The 14,816-nt window shown below is 47.4% G+C and overlaps 1 protein-coding gene across 13 annotated transcripts in view; it reads left to right on the top strand.

Moving 5' to 3' along the window:
- The window catches only part of LOC147123103 (LIM domain-binding protein 2), a 547,106-nt gene that overhangs the window by 248,589 nt on the left and 283,701 nt on the right, over positions 1-14,816 (top strand). For 2 of the 13 annotated variants that reach the window (XM_085966697.1, XM_085966663.1), the window contains exon 2: positions 5,383-5,496. The exons of the other annotated variants lie outside the window; for them this stretch is intronic. The gene's annotated coding sequence lies outside the window, so the exon portion shown is untranslated. The remainder of the gene's footprint in view (positions 1-5,382; positions 5,497-14,816) is intronic. 13 annotated transcript variants of the gene reach the window in all.

Genomic DNA, 14,816 nt, shown 5'->3' with positions numbered 1-14,816 from the left:
CCCAAGGCCTCGCGCTCGATCTGCGCATAGTTACTCTCGGCCTTGTTCAAGGTGCGTGATGCGAAGGCGATAGGTTTCTCTTCACCCGAAGGCATGATGTGGGATATGACTGCTCCCACACCATATGGTGATGCATCACATGCTAGCTGCACGGGTAGCTTTGGGTCGAAGTGTGTCAGGGCCTCCGAATTCAGCAATGCTTTCTTTGCTTGGGCGAAAGCTTCGTTGCACAGTTCAGTCCATTTCCATGTTTTGCCTTGACATAGCAACTGATGTAACGGCTTCAGCAATGTTGCTAAGTCTGGAATAAACTTCCCATAGTAGTTAAGTAGCCCCAGAAATGAACGTAACTGGCTCACATTCTGGGGTGCTGGGGCCTCCACGATCGCCTTGACCTTTGGCGGCGCCTTATGCAGGCCAGTAGCGTCAATCACATGCCCCAGGTACTCAACTGAAGACTGAAATAATTCACATTTGTCTTTACGACAGTGGGATGGTTCGGATGAAGGAAATGGCAAGAAGCTACTTCTGGTGGCCAGGTCTCGATGGGAATATTGAGGAGAAAGCCAAAACATGTTCCCCATGTCAAAGGGTCCGGAATGTTCCACAGCTGGCAACCCTACACCCCTGGGATTGGCCTGCAGAAGTGTGGCAGCGAGTACATGTGGACTTCGCCGGTCCTTTCGAAGGGAAGATGTTTATGGTGGTTGTGGACGCTCGTAGCAAGTGGCCGGAGGTCGCTGTGATGAGGTCTACCACGGCAGAGAAAACAATTGAGAAACTTGGTGAGATGTTCAGCCGTTATGGCTCACCGGAACAACTCGTAAGTGACAATGGTCCACAATTTCGGCATTCCAGCTCCGTACACCAGCAGTCATTAGCGTGATGGCCCGTTTTCCCACAAAGGTAACATGTGCCGTTCCGCGCACCTTTCGGCTCAGACGACACCTTGTGAACTCTCCCTGTTGAACTCAACTGGTGAGCCTCCTTTTCCGCCATCTCCATGGAGACACTAACTTCAATGGCCTTTTCAAGAGTAAGGTTGTCCTCGGTAAGAAGGCGCTTCAGTGTGGCTGCATTTTGCAGACCACACACAAGTCTGTCTCTAATGGTGTCATTCAGCACCTCCTTGAACTGGCAGTGTTCCGACAACCTTTTTAAAGCAGCAATAAACATCGTCACTGATTCCCCCTCCTCTTGATTCCGTTTGTGAAATCTAAATCTCTCAGCAATAACCAGAGGTTTTGGTGAAAAATGTGCTCCAAGAATTTCCACTAGTTGCTTATATGTTTTAGTTCCTGGTTTATCTGGCTGCACGAGGCTGCGAAGTAAATTGAAAGTCTTCGGCCCGATTACACTCAAAAAGGTAGGCACGACCTTTTCATTTGCCACCGCATTCGCCAATACAAAATAGTCAAAACGTTCCGTATATGCGCTCCATTGCTCCACATTTTCATCAAAATCACCGATGTTTCCTAATATAGTAGCCATCTCACGTTTCAAATTAAATTTTCTGTTTACTCACTGCACCCGTAACGTACGCAGATTCATCCGCTCCTCGTTGCCACTTGTGTCGGTACCTTTCTACCTAGACACAATTTAGGACTCAGAACACAGAGATTCAAACATGAAGTGCTTTATTGGAAGGAAAGGAAGTTCTGGCAAGTTCCGAACAAAGAGAGCTAAACTTAACCGAGAGCATACCCAACCATTTATCTCCTGTGACAGCGCCACCACAGGTGGGAGGAGAACACACAATACATAACAAGACCCCACATAGCATACAACAGTCACTCATGGTGACTGATATCAGCAGCCAGTGAAATATCATGTGCATAATGATAACATTACACATTCTTATCATAAGAGGTCTAATTCATCTCTTTACTCTCCCACAGGTCCACTAAGTGCCTCCCCCTCCCCCACACCACTGTCCAGCCGGAGGAGGAAGACAATTCCTCAGAGGAAGCTCCATTCTCTGTGTGTGCACCGTCGCCAGACCAATGTGCACCAGCAGATACCCACACGTTGGTGGGTCCTGCGAGACATAGAGTAGTGTTGTCACCTGGTGTCTCACACATCACAAGCGAGCAAGAGCAGATGGTGGAAACAGGGACAGCAGTGGAGAGTCCTCGCTGGAGGGCACAGGATGCTCCAAGCTCTGCTGATCTGCATGCAGATGCTGAGCCTCGGGCTGTCGAGAAAGAGGGTGATCTTGAGGGGCAGCAACAAATGTGCGAGGCTCTGGCAGCTTTTCCAGCTGCGATGTGCGCGATTATAGAGAGAGTGGAAGAGTCCATTTCCAACATAAGCAGCACCATATCCGAGGTGATGGCAACGATGTGCTCCTCCATGGAAAGGATGGCCACCTGCATGGAGCAGCTAATGTGCCAGTCAAATGAGAATATGCTTGCTGTGAACAACAGATTGCACACTCTTATTGACCTCATCTCTAGAAGGGATATCAACGTAGACTTGGGTGTTCATCGCTTCACTGATATGCAGCAAGGTGTTCTCCAGCTCCTTGCTAGCAGGGAAGTGAGAGTGGCCCATGAGAGGGATGATGGTAAGAGGGGACATGGAAGTGAGGGCTCTGCTCAAAGCGCTCCCACTTCTCCCCCGTTGTCTCCCCCTCAGTCAGACCCCACATGCTTCCTTGGATCCCGATGGCCGAGTCTGCCCCTGCACAGTTGCAGGAGGAGCAATCTTTGGCGGGGCCTTCACAGGCTCCAAAACCCAGAGGACGTCCGCCAAAAGTGTCTAAGCAGTCGCAGCAGGGAAGTGAGCGGCCTGCTTCAACATCTGCTGAAGCCACAGGGGATGCACCTCATAGAAGCACTCGGAAAAGTAAAAGGACACAATCGTAGATGCACAAGGGTAAGCTCATAGGCATTTTCCAAAATGTTAGTGTTAAGTTTCAGTTCTATTTATAGTGCACATAAATGTAGTTCTTTGCCCCACTTTCCCGTCTTGTCCATTTTTGCCTGTTACCTGGGAAGTGGCCTTGTCATTTTGAGTGAATGGTGAGACATTACTTAACCTCGACCAAGGTGGGTTTGGTTGACAGGAATGGTTTGGTCATTTTAGGACTGCTTTGTGGTGATGGTGGGGGTGGGGGCGGTGAGGCGGGCGGGGGAAGTTGGTACAGCATTTGGGAGCCAGATGGGTGCATTAGTGCAAGTTAAATAAATCTGGCCATTATGAGGCTATCCCAGGCCTCCAGGGCAGTAATGTGCACTGCTGCTGGTGCCATCTCCACCTCAGGTTCCTCCTCCTCCTCCTCTGAAGAGGCTCTGTATTCTGCGCCTTGCTCCTCCTGCAGCTCCAATCCTTGCTGCTGCACTTTGTTGAGCATACGTCGATAATTCTGGAGACACTGGCTGGTGCATACTGAAGGGCTCCTCCAGATCTTTCAAGGCATCTGAAACGCATCCTCATCATGCCAATTGCTTGCTCTGTGACACATCTGGTCGACATGTGGCTTTCATTACAGCACTCCCTGGTCTCATTGCTTGGCCTCCTCAAGGGTGCCATCAGCCACGTCTTCAGTGGATAGCCCTTGTCTCCAAGCAGCCAACCGGTAAGTCTGTTTGGAGGTACGAAGAGCTGAGGGAGGGTGGACTGGCACAGGATGAAAGAGTCATGACAGCTGCCAGGGAATCTGGCACACACGTGCATGATGATCTATTTATGGCTGCAGACAAGCTGCACATTGAGGGAGTGGAAACCCTTGCGGTTCACAAACACTCCTGCGTGATCTGGGGGTGCCTTGATGGCACCCTGCACTTGTGAGTAGCCAGCCAGAGCCGCAAAGCCGAGCGCCCGCTCAGTAACACTGGCTTCATCAGTGGTAAAGTTTACATAGTCGTTGATGGGCGACTGCGAGATCCTGCAAATGTCTGCTGCAGATCCCTGGAAGGAGCCTGAAGCGAAGAAGTTGAGGGCGGTGGTGACTTTGACACCTACTGGTAAGGCATGTCCACCAGGTCCACTTGGCAGCAGGTCGTCTTCCAGCAAGTTACAAATGTCTGGCGCGATAGCCTGAGCCTCCTGAAGTACTGCTGTTCAGTCGTGTCCAGGAAGCTGATCCTCTGCCTGTACACCCTGTGTTGGGGGTATCGCCTCTGGTGTGGTGCACCCCTGCGTTCATCCCCTCTCTCCTGTGGAGCATCAGGTCGGTGAGGAGAGGGCTGCTGGTGGTGGTATTGCTGCTGCTGCTGTTGTTGGTGCTGGGGCTGATCTTGGTCCAAATCTGAGGTCCAAGGTGAAACAGCATAAGCGGCACCCATGCTGATCTGATAGATGATAGGTAAAGTGGCGATCAGAGGCGTAATCCTCCAATGTAGTGAGAGTGACTTCCCATGTGGTCATAGTGGCTTCTGAGGTTGCAAAAATAACCTGCCAACTCCTGAAAGCAAAATCTCTGCACAAAATGGTGTCAGCAAGAGTCTTTCCCTTATGCAAGAAAGTAGGTGTAAGATGTCTGTATTTATGTTTTTTCCAGCAGTCACTTAATGAACTCGCACAACGGCCACTGAGCCTCTGCCTCCCCTTCACAGGCGAGCTTCCTGAGGTCTGTGAATCCCGTGTACAACTAGTTAAAGTTGAAACCTCGCATTAAAAAGGCTGTTAAGGGTCTCTGAACGAGCAGTTAACTACCTCAATAAGGTCGCCCACCTCTCCCGAGCAGGTCCATGGCATGCTTCGAAACGTGCCCCAGTTAAATGCGTAAGTCGACGGGCTGATGGCGGATTCCCGACATGGTCAATTTCAGCACTTTTAACTGCCGACCTGCTCCCAAACCCGCACGCTCTGCAGTGTGAAAATTCCGGCCCACATTTACCCAGGACACCTGCTGCCTTAAGCTGCAGAGCAGCCTTTCACCTGAACTTTATCAAAAGCTTCCTGGAAGTCTAGATATTCTATATCATGGGGTTTCCAGCATGCACTTGGGATGCCTCTTCCTCAAAAAGTCAATAAGGTTGCTCTTTAGAAACTTTCTCTTATAGATTATTTTCTTATTAGGAATACACTTTAGAATTCCTTAAGTTCCATTATTTTGTCAGTTAGTAATGTAAGACTAAAGGGTCTGCAGTTACTTGGGTTTGCTTTATCGTCCTTCTTGAAATTGGTTGACTAGTTTCTAATCCAGTGGGATGTCCCCTGTATTCACTGACTGTCTCATGATAATTGTCAGGAAAAAGCCATTCAGAGTTAATGTATGATTGACTTCCCTCTCTCGTCACTTGCTGATCTCTTACTTTAACGAACACTAATTTCCTTCCCTGACCTCCCCTGAAAGAAAATAAGTAGCATTGTTAAATATCTCTATAACTCTGCATCCCACTTCTCAACATATATGAATCCATCTCCCCTTTAAAGGTGCCAATTGGACCGGAATCAACTACCTTTTTTAGGAATAACAACAGAAAACACTGGAAACACTCAGCAGGCCAGGCAGCATCTGTGGAGAGAGAAACAGAGTTAACGCTTCAGGTCTGGGACCCTTCATCAGGAGTTTGTTTTACGTATCAACCATCCTGTGGGAATTTTTTTCTAGTCTCTAACCTTGCTCGAGCTTTTGAATTTTATACTTGTGTTCTGCTGTCCTGTGCTTGTTGTCCAAGATTAATAGCTTGTTTACTTCCACCTTATCTACACTTTTCATTATTTTGAAGACCTTGTAACAAATCTTGAGGGACTGGGCTGTGGAAAGCTGGAGCTGTGGCTCATTCCATTTCAGGGAAAGCCAGGGAGAATTTGGGTAGACAAGGCAAAATGAAGAAGGTTCTGTGGAGGGAGGGCAGAGAAGAGAGATGGAAGGTGAAGCGCTGCTGCAGTTGCTGAATTATATTGATATACTGGTTATTAAACATACGCTGTTCTATATGTGTGTTACATTTTGGAGTCCTTTCTACCCTTTCCTACGTTACAATAGTGACCACATTTCAAAAATACTTCATTGGCTGTAAACTTCTTTGGGGCGTCCTGAGGCCATGAATGGTACCATATAAATGCAAGTTAGTGGCCCGGAATTTGTGGCCCTGATGATGGTGAACTGGCAGCGTTCGCCATCATTCCGCCTTTGAAACTGACCGCAACTCTGGGATTTAGCGCATGCGCGCAGGCACATGCAGGAATCCCGAAATTGCCATCAGTCATTGACAGCCTCGAAACAGGCTGCGCTGTGCCCCACCCCCACAGAGGCGACAATCTACCGCAGAAGTAGATATGGGGCCTCAACATCTGGTCCCTCAACACCTCCTCTCTGGTGAAGAAGGCCCAGCAGCGCCTATATTTCTTGAGGAGGCTGAAGGGATGTAATCTGTCACCCCTGATCCTCTCTAACTTCTACCGCTGCACTATAGAGAGCATCCTGACAAACTGTATCACAGTATGGTACAGCAGCTGTAGCTCCCATGACCGGAAAGCCCTGCAGCGGGTAGTCAAAACTGCCTAACGCATTACCGGCACCCGGCTACCGACCATAGAACATATATATCAGAAACGCTGCCTACGGAGGGCACGGTCCATCATCAAAGACCCTACCCACCCCAGCCACAGTCTGTTCGCCCTCCTACCATCTGGAAGACGCTACAGATGCATTCGCACCCGTACGACCAGATTTAGGAACAGCTTCTTTCCCAGGGCTGTCATCCTACTGAACTCCACAAATAAACACTAAAGCCTGCACATCTGCCGATGCACTTTATTATGGTCATATTTATGCTAATATATATGTACAAATGTATGTTGAAATGTTTAAGTGTCCTAATCCAAATTGTACACTCTCGGGAGCCGCAAGCCTACATTTCGTTGTACTGCAATTGTGCACTAACAATGACAATAAAAGTTGATTTGATTTGGCAGTGGTAGTCAACTTACGTAAAAAGTAGGTGCTCAGACGTCTTGAGGGAGTGACCGACATCACTGCCCACTGAGAAGGTATCTTTGGTAGTTCTTAATTTGTAACAATAGGTCATATCTTTCTCAGAAAGGAATTTATTTGGTAAGAATTTCTAAAATTCAGATTTTAACCATAATCTTGGGTCTGTGGTGTTATTAGCAGCACTATAGGCATGATGTTGAGAGCCAAGAATACTGATAAATGTATTTAAATTATTACTGGTGGCAGTATATATATTTATTCTATTTGTTCCGATATGGAGGTTTCAATATTTTGTAACATTGAGGTTTAAAATTGTTGATCATAAGTTACAAATGAAGTTGCCATGATGATTCATAGTATTGGCCTGAGCCATAAAATCAAGAAACTGCCAGATTTATTTCAGGCAGGGTGGTAATAGGGGAACTACAATTGGCCTATAAGCAGTCCAAACAAAAGCTTGGGTTCCCATTCCTTTTTTTAAATTAGTATATGGGATGTGGGCGTCGCTGGCAAGGCCAGCATTTATTGCCCATCCCTAATTGCCCTTGAGAAGGTGGTGGTGAACTGCCTTCTTGAATCGCTGCAGTGCTGTTAGGTAGGGAGTTCCAGGATTTTGACCCAGCGACAATGAAGGATCGGCGATATACTTCTAAGTCAGGATGGTGTGTGACTTGGAGGGGAACTTGGAGGTGGTGGTGTTCCCATGCGCCTGCTGCCCTTGTCCTTCTAGGTGGTAGAGGTTGCGGGTTTGAGAGGTGCTGCCGAAGAAGCCTTAGCGAGTTGCTGCAGTGCATCTTGTAGATGGTACACAGTGTAACCATGGTACGCCAGTGGTGGAGGGAGTGAATGTTTAAGGTGGTGGATGGGGTGCCAATCAAGCAGGCTGCTTTGTCCTGGATGGAGTCGAGCTTCTTGTGTGTTGTTGAAGCTGCACTCATCCAGGCAAGTGGAGAGTATTCCATCACACTCCTGTAGATGGTGGAAAGGCTTTGGGGAGTCGGGAGGTGAGACACTCGCCGCAGAATACCCAGCCTCTGACCTGCTCTTGTTGCCACAGCATTTATGTGGCTGGTCCAGTTAAGTTTCTGGTCAATGGTGACCCCAGGATGTTGATGGTGGTGGATTCGGTGATGGTAATACCGTTGAAAGTCATGGGGAGGTGGTTAGACTCTCGCTTGTTGGAGATAGTCATTGCCTGGCACTTTTGTGGCACGAATGTTACCTGCCTGATTACCATCCAGTGACTCCTGCTGGACAGTGTGTGCATGTATGTGTAGACCAGATTTGTTTCCATTGTGAAACCCTTCTTTGTGGCACCATATCCTAGCACGAGTTGGCCTGTTTAGGAAAGGAGTGGAGACAAATTTTATTTTTAAAATACTGAAATATCTTTGCTGCCCTGCAGCAGTCAGAGAGCTGTCGCTTTATACCGCTTTATCCTTGCATGCTGCTGTTGCATCGTAAAAGCAGTACAGCAATAAGATATATTAGTAACAAATACATTAACATATTTTGCAGCCCTATTTTAAGTGCTGTACAGTGCAGCATTTTATAAAGTGCTATGAAATATGTCAATGTGTCCTTCTTCAACCGTCCATTAGAACTGTTCATTTGTAGCTCAGACCCCACCTGTAAAATGGTTGTGTTGTGAATCAGAAAAGATTGTGGCACTTTTACATTTTTTCTTTGGAAATGAATTTAGATGTTTTTTCAGCTGTAAAATCACTTTAAATTTCAGAATCTGCTGCACTGCAGCTTACACAGTTTATGAATGCAGACAGTGCTAGAGGAGCCTATCCTACCAAACATTCATCACTAAATGAATGGACTGAATGGAATTGTGACAAGATTAGTGCTACCACAATGAAATTAATGAAAATCTAAATTAAAAACTGCACTGTAATGTTACACTTTACTACATTGGGTGTACACATACAAAATGCACAGCCATTAAAAATGGTAATTTATAGAGAGGAAATTCCATTGTTCATGACCCAGTGCATCCTAGGTATCCCTCGATTAGGAGAGCTGTGCCAAAAATGGGCCTGGGAATAGGAGTGGGAAGTTGGGTGAAAATTTAAAGCTACAATTCCCCACATAGGGAAAGATTTCTCCTTTCACCATTTTGTGCTGAAATTGTAAATCCGAGTATAAATAGCACTTTTATGTTTTAGCTATAAAAAGTGTATAGAGGAAATCTGCCCTCACTCCCACCTGATGGTAAGTTCCAAACCTGAGCCATGATGTCAAAAGCAGGGAGAGGTTAAAGGTCAAGTGCTTCCTCTCTGTTGGGGGAGGGAAAATCAGAAGGTCAGACACTAAGCTACTCCTGCACACCTGGTGGCTTATTAAGGGGCAATGTCTGGGAGCAAGTTGGCTGCTCACTCACCATCGCTATGATGTGTGACCTGTGAAAGCTTGGTGAGGAAAAGGAGAAACTATTACATTTACCCCCAAAATGTGTTTTTTTTAAATTACTTTTTAATAATCTAAATTGTTTTTTTACACATTGTATGTACATTTTAACAATTTTTTTTAGTATGATTGTAGGTATTAGATTTATCAGAACTACGCAACTCCTCCTACTGATTTCCCACCAATCTTAAACCACTACTGACTAATGTACTGTGAATTTTACTCTGCTCTCTAGATCCTTACTTTGGTCAAAATTCTAACATTTATACCTAAAAAAAAAATCTGTCTTTTTAACACTGCTTCTTGGAACCAGTTGACCATTTGCCTGATTCATTCCCTCGCACAGGGTTTCTTTTGAACAAAATACATTTATTATAGATTCCAATACTTGCTGGGTTCAAAAGAGCTCAAACCGTCTCTGCCTCTCACACCAAACCATTTCCAGAGCTGATATGAGAAAAGGAGTTGACGGGCAGCCTTGAGTGGGCTCTCTGAATCGAACACATCAGCTGCAGCACTGACAGTCCAGTGATGGGAGACACACTGAAGCTCTGCTGCTTGACAGTTGATTGGCAGCTCCTGACTTGGGAGTTGTGATAGGTGAATCCTGCTCCCCAAGAATAATCTGTACAGGAGATTAAAGACCCCTTTTCTGATTGTATTTTACTGATTTTGCTGACATTTATTTAGGATTAAGATTGAAAATAATTTAAATATCCCAAATTATTTTCTCTTAGTGGTTTATATAATGATAAACCGAGAACAATAATTAAAACATAGAATGTCACTTTGAATATTGATTGCCTTGGGATACAACTGCCTAAAACCTGTATGAAATTGGTTACTCAACCCTTAGCACTGAAAGTCCTGTCAGCTTTAAAAATTCTTTTCCTGCAACATTATCCAGAATTATTCTCTGTAAATTATTAAATCTGAATATGCAGAAGCAGAATTAGAAGTGATCTGAATGACTGTGTAATTTGCAATATTTTTTGAATAAACCGTTTAAAATATTAACCTAGATATATTTTTATTTGCTGCAGAAAAATGCCAATGCAGACCTTCAAAGGGTCAACTCAAATAAAAACGATCCATTATCTTGCTTGATTCTGATTCTGAGCACAGTGCCTTTCACAGACTGTGCGAAATAACAATGCAAAATATTGTCGGAAGAATTTTTATTTCATTGCTTTGTTAACACAATATGCTCTGTAATTGCTGGAAACCTGAAACCATGTGCAAAATGCACTTTGTTTGTCAAAATTAGAACTTAGTGTTACCATCATCAAGCTGTTGATTATAAACAGCAGTATTTTAACAGAATTTTTTGGGACCCACAATTACAATGCTTTTTTCTGTGCTTTTGTATGTCTGCAGCTGATGTTGATATTTTGATGAAGTGTGAGGATAGTAACTTCTCTTTTATTAAACTTCAAGTATCTACGGTTGGAAACATCTATTAGTTGCTGTGCTGTGATGGGGAGGCATTAGCAGAATGATATCCATCCTTAAAGGATCTTTGCCATCCTTTTTCCCTTTACTAAGATAAACTTCGCCTCATGTCTTTGGAGGGTCTGCTTAAGCATATATTGTAAAATAATTCTTTCATTTGTCACGACCTAGTTTGATATCAATTCAATAAAATCTCTACCATTTTCTCTGCTGTTTAAAGCAGACTTATGTTAATTGTCAATTCAATCACATCAAAGTTATAAATAGAAATTGGTCCTTAACTTTCAGATAGTATGTGTAAACACCACTGCACTGTTTTTCATGATCATCAAGGGCTTGATCTTTGAGTCAGTTTGACCTGCCCCAGAAATGCATTCAGGGAGGAGAAGACAATTGATCCACCTGGCCTACGCATCCAATTATCCCTTCTCTTTCCTCTATATCGCTTTTAAAATTATTAATGACAGGTGCCAGGATTGTTTTCTCTAAATTGTGATTTTGCTTTTTTTTTTAAATAGCAAGTGTACATAGAAACATTGAAGATAGGAGCAGGAGTAGGCCATTCGGCCCCTCGAGCCCGCTCCACCATTTAATGAGATCATGGCTGATCTCGCATTTATCCACATTATACTGCATTTGCCGTGCATCTGCCCAATCACCCAACCTGTCCAAATCGTACTGGAGTTTCTCTGCATCCTCCTCTTCGCACACACGTCCACCCAGTTTTGTGTCGTCTGCAAACTTGGAGATATTACATCTAGTTCCCTCGTCTAGATCATTTATATATATTGTGAATAGCTGGGGTCCTAACACCGATCCCTGCGGTACCCCACTAGTCACTGCCTGCCCCTCGGAAAAAGACCCATTTATTCCAACTCTTTGCTTCCTGTCTGCCAACCAGTTCTTTATCCAAGACAGTACCTTATCCCCAATCCCATGTGCTTTAACTTTACACGCTAATCTCTTATGTGGGACCTTATCGAAAGCCTTCTGAAAGTCCAAATGCACCACATCCACTGGTTCTCCCTTATCTATTCTACCAGTTACATCCTCAAAAAATTCCAGTAGATTAGTCAAGCATGATTCACCTTTTGTAAATCCATGTTGACTTTGTCCGATCCGGTCACTGTTTTCTAAGTGCTCTGCTATTACATCTTTTATAATGGCCTCTAGCATTTTCCCCACTACTGATGTCAGGCTTACCAGTCTATAATTCCCTGTTTTCTCTCTACCACCCTTTTTAAATAGTGGGGTTACATTAGCTATCCTCCAATCTATGGGAACTGTTCCAGAGTCGATAGAATTTTGGAAGATGACCAGCAATGCATCTACTATTTCTAGGACCACTTCCTTAAGTACCCTAGGATGTAGATTATCAGGCCCTGGGGATTTATCGGCCTTCAATCCCATCAATTTCCCTAACACCATTTCCCTACAAATACTGATTTAATTCAATTCCTCCCTCTCATTAGACCCTATGTTCCCCGACATCTCTGGGAGGTTATTTGTGTCCTCCTTTGTGAAGACAGAAACAAAGTATGTATTTAATTGATCAGCCATTTCTTTGTTCCCCATTATAAATTCCCCTGATTTTGATTGCAAGGGGCCTATGTTTGACTTTGTGGCGTTGCCACATTGGGGAAACACTGTGTGTATGTAGATAAACCTGTATAATCCCCTTTTAACTGCTGTATTCCCCTCCCCCCGCAAGACAGTTGCAAGCTGAGAGGAATAAGGCATGTTCAGACTTGCCTGCTGCTGAGAGAAGGAAAACCAATCAGGTTCCAGCAGGTGACCAATCCGTGAGTCATCACAGGTTCGCGGGCTTTACGAATTCAGTACTGTATTGCGAGAGTTGGAGTAAAGACCTATTTCTTGTAGCTCGCTGTGTTGCCTATTTCTTTACGCGGGAGACTGTAGTCTCCCACATTGGTGACCCCGAATGTCGGCGGCCGAAGCCCCCGACTCACGTAGCCCTACAGAGGCCAGCAATGACCCGATGGCAACCAGCAGCAGCCCGATGTCGGCCGGCGCCGCATCCTTGAAGCTCCCCATCTTCTGGGAACACCAAGCACCAGCTTGGTTCGCGCACACGGAGGCCCAATTCACCCTTCGCAGGGTTCAAGACGATGAAGAAAGGTACCTCCACGTAGTCTCAGCACTAGCAAGCTCCACCGCCGCCGAAGTTCTCGACCTGCTGGGGAACCCACCACAGACCGGCAAGTACTCAACCATTAAGGGCCGCTTGCTGCAGGCTTACAGCCTATCCGGGGAGGAGAGGGCCCGTAGGCTTCTTTCACTGCCAGGCCTCGGCGACTCTACCCCGACCCAGTTGATGAGCCGCATGCTTGCGCTCCTGGGCTCTGAACTGCAGTGCTTCTTGTTTCGGGCCCTTTTCCTCAGCCTGCTTCCTCAGCAGGTACAGACTGCCCTCGCGGGGTCCCCGATCACGGACTGCGTACAACTGGCAGCCGCCGCGGACAAAGTCTTCGCCGTCGCCCAACTCGGCTGTGCAGCCGCGAGGCTCCCCGACACCACTGAGCGTGCGCCGCCATGCCAGGCCGCAGAACTATGCTACTACCACGTGCGTTTCGGCCACAAGGCCCAACGCTGCAGAGCACCCTGCTCTTTCGATCAAACGAAGATGGCCGCCCGGCCCAACGCGCCAGCCCCGCGCCGCCGTCTAGGCCCGCTCGACCGCACCCCCGCCGCCACGCTGGCCATCGGCACCGCAGGTAAACTGCTGTACATAACCGACTCCCTTTCAGGGCGCAGATTCCTTTGCGACACCGGAGCCCAATGCAGCATAATTCCTGCCTCCCAGCTCGACATCCAGGCAGGCTGCAGCAGCCCACCCCTCGTGGCGGCAAATGGCGCAGCCATCGCTACTTTTGGAAAGCGACGGGCCGAGGTTTGTTTCAACGGCCAGCGATTTACGTGGGATTTCGTGACGGCCTCGGTGGCACATCCCTTGCTGGGCGCCGATTTTCTTTGCGCCCACGGACTCCTGGTCGACGTCCGCGACAGGCGCCTGATCGACGCAGCAACTTTCACTTCACTGGCCTGCCAGCAGAGCAACAGCCCGGCCCTCGTCGGGTCCTGCTCTACCCCGGCGGATGACGACTACGCCCGCCTACTCGCAGATTTCCCGAGGCTCACACAACCGACCTTCTCAGCCGCGGCAGCCAAGCATGGTGTCAAGCACCACATCGCCACTACGGGACCACCAGTGTTCGCCCGAGCCAGACGCCTGGACCCAGCCAAGATGGCGGTGGCCAAGGAAGAATTCGCCACCATGGAGAAACTGGGCATCATCCGCCGCTCGAACAGCCCCTGGTCATCCCCCCTCCACATTGTGCCCAAGCCGGGCTGTGGCTGGCGCCCTGCAGTGACTACAGATGGCTCAACGACGCCACCACGCCCGATAGATACCCCATTCCGCACATCCAAGACTTCTCGGCACACCTAGCAGGAAAGTCCGTCTTTTCCAAGGTCGACCTGATTCGCGGCTACCATCAGGTCCCCGTCCACCACGCAGACGTCCAGAAGACAGCGGTCATCACCCCCTTCGGACTGTTCGAGTTCCTGCGCATGCCCTTCGGGCTCAAGAACGCCGCACAGGCCTTCCAACGGCTCATGGATTCCGTCCTACGGGACCTGAGCTTCCTGTTTGTCTATCTGGACGATATCCTCGTGGCCAGCACCAGCAAGGCCGAGCACATCGCGCATTTGCGCTCTCTTTTCCAGCGCCTCAGCCAACACGGGCTAATCGTCAACCCGGCCAAATGCCAGTTCGGAGCAGCCCAAATTGACTTTCTTGGCCACAGAATCTCGCCAAGGGGAGCCATTCCCCTAACTTCCAAGGTGCAGGCAGTGGCGGACTTTCCCCAACCCACCTCGGTCAAGGCGCTGCAGGAATTTTTGGGGATGGTCAATTTCTATCACTGTTTCGTGCCCAAGGCCGCCTCACTCATGCGCCCCCTCTACGAAGCCACCAGGGGCAAAACGGGCAAAGAGCAACTCACCTGGTCCAGCGAGATGGCGACAGCCTTCCACCAGA

Source organism: Somniosus microcephalus, chromosome 2 (assembly GCF_052327205.1).
Source record: "Somniosus microcephalus isolate GS21.2 chromosome 2, FLI_Smic_1.0, whole genome shotgun sequence".
In the NCBI taxonomy this organism is placed as follows: Eukaryota; Metazoa; Chordata; class Chondrichthyes; order Squaliformes; family Somniosidae; genus Somniosus; species Somniosus microcephalus.
Note: the sequence above shows the minus strand (reverse complement) of the source record. Positions and strands in the feature narration are given on the sequence as shown.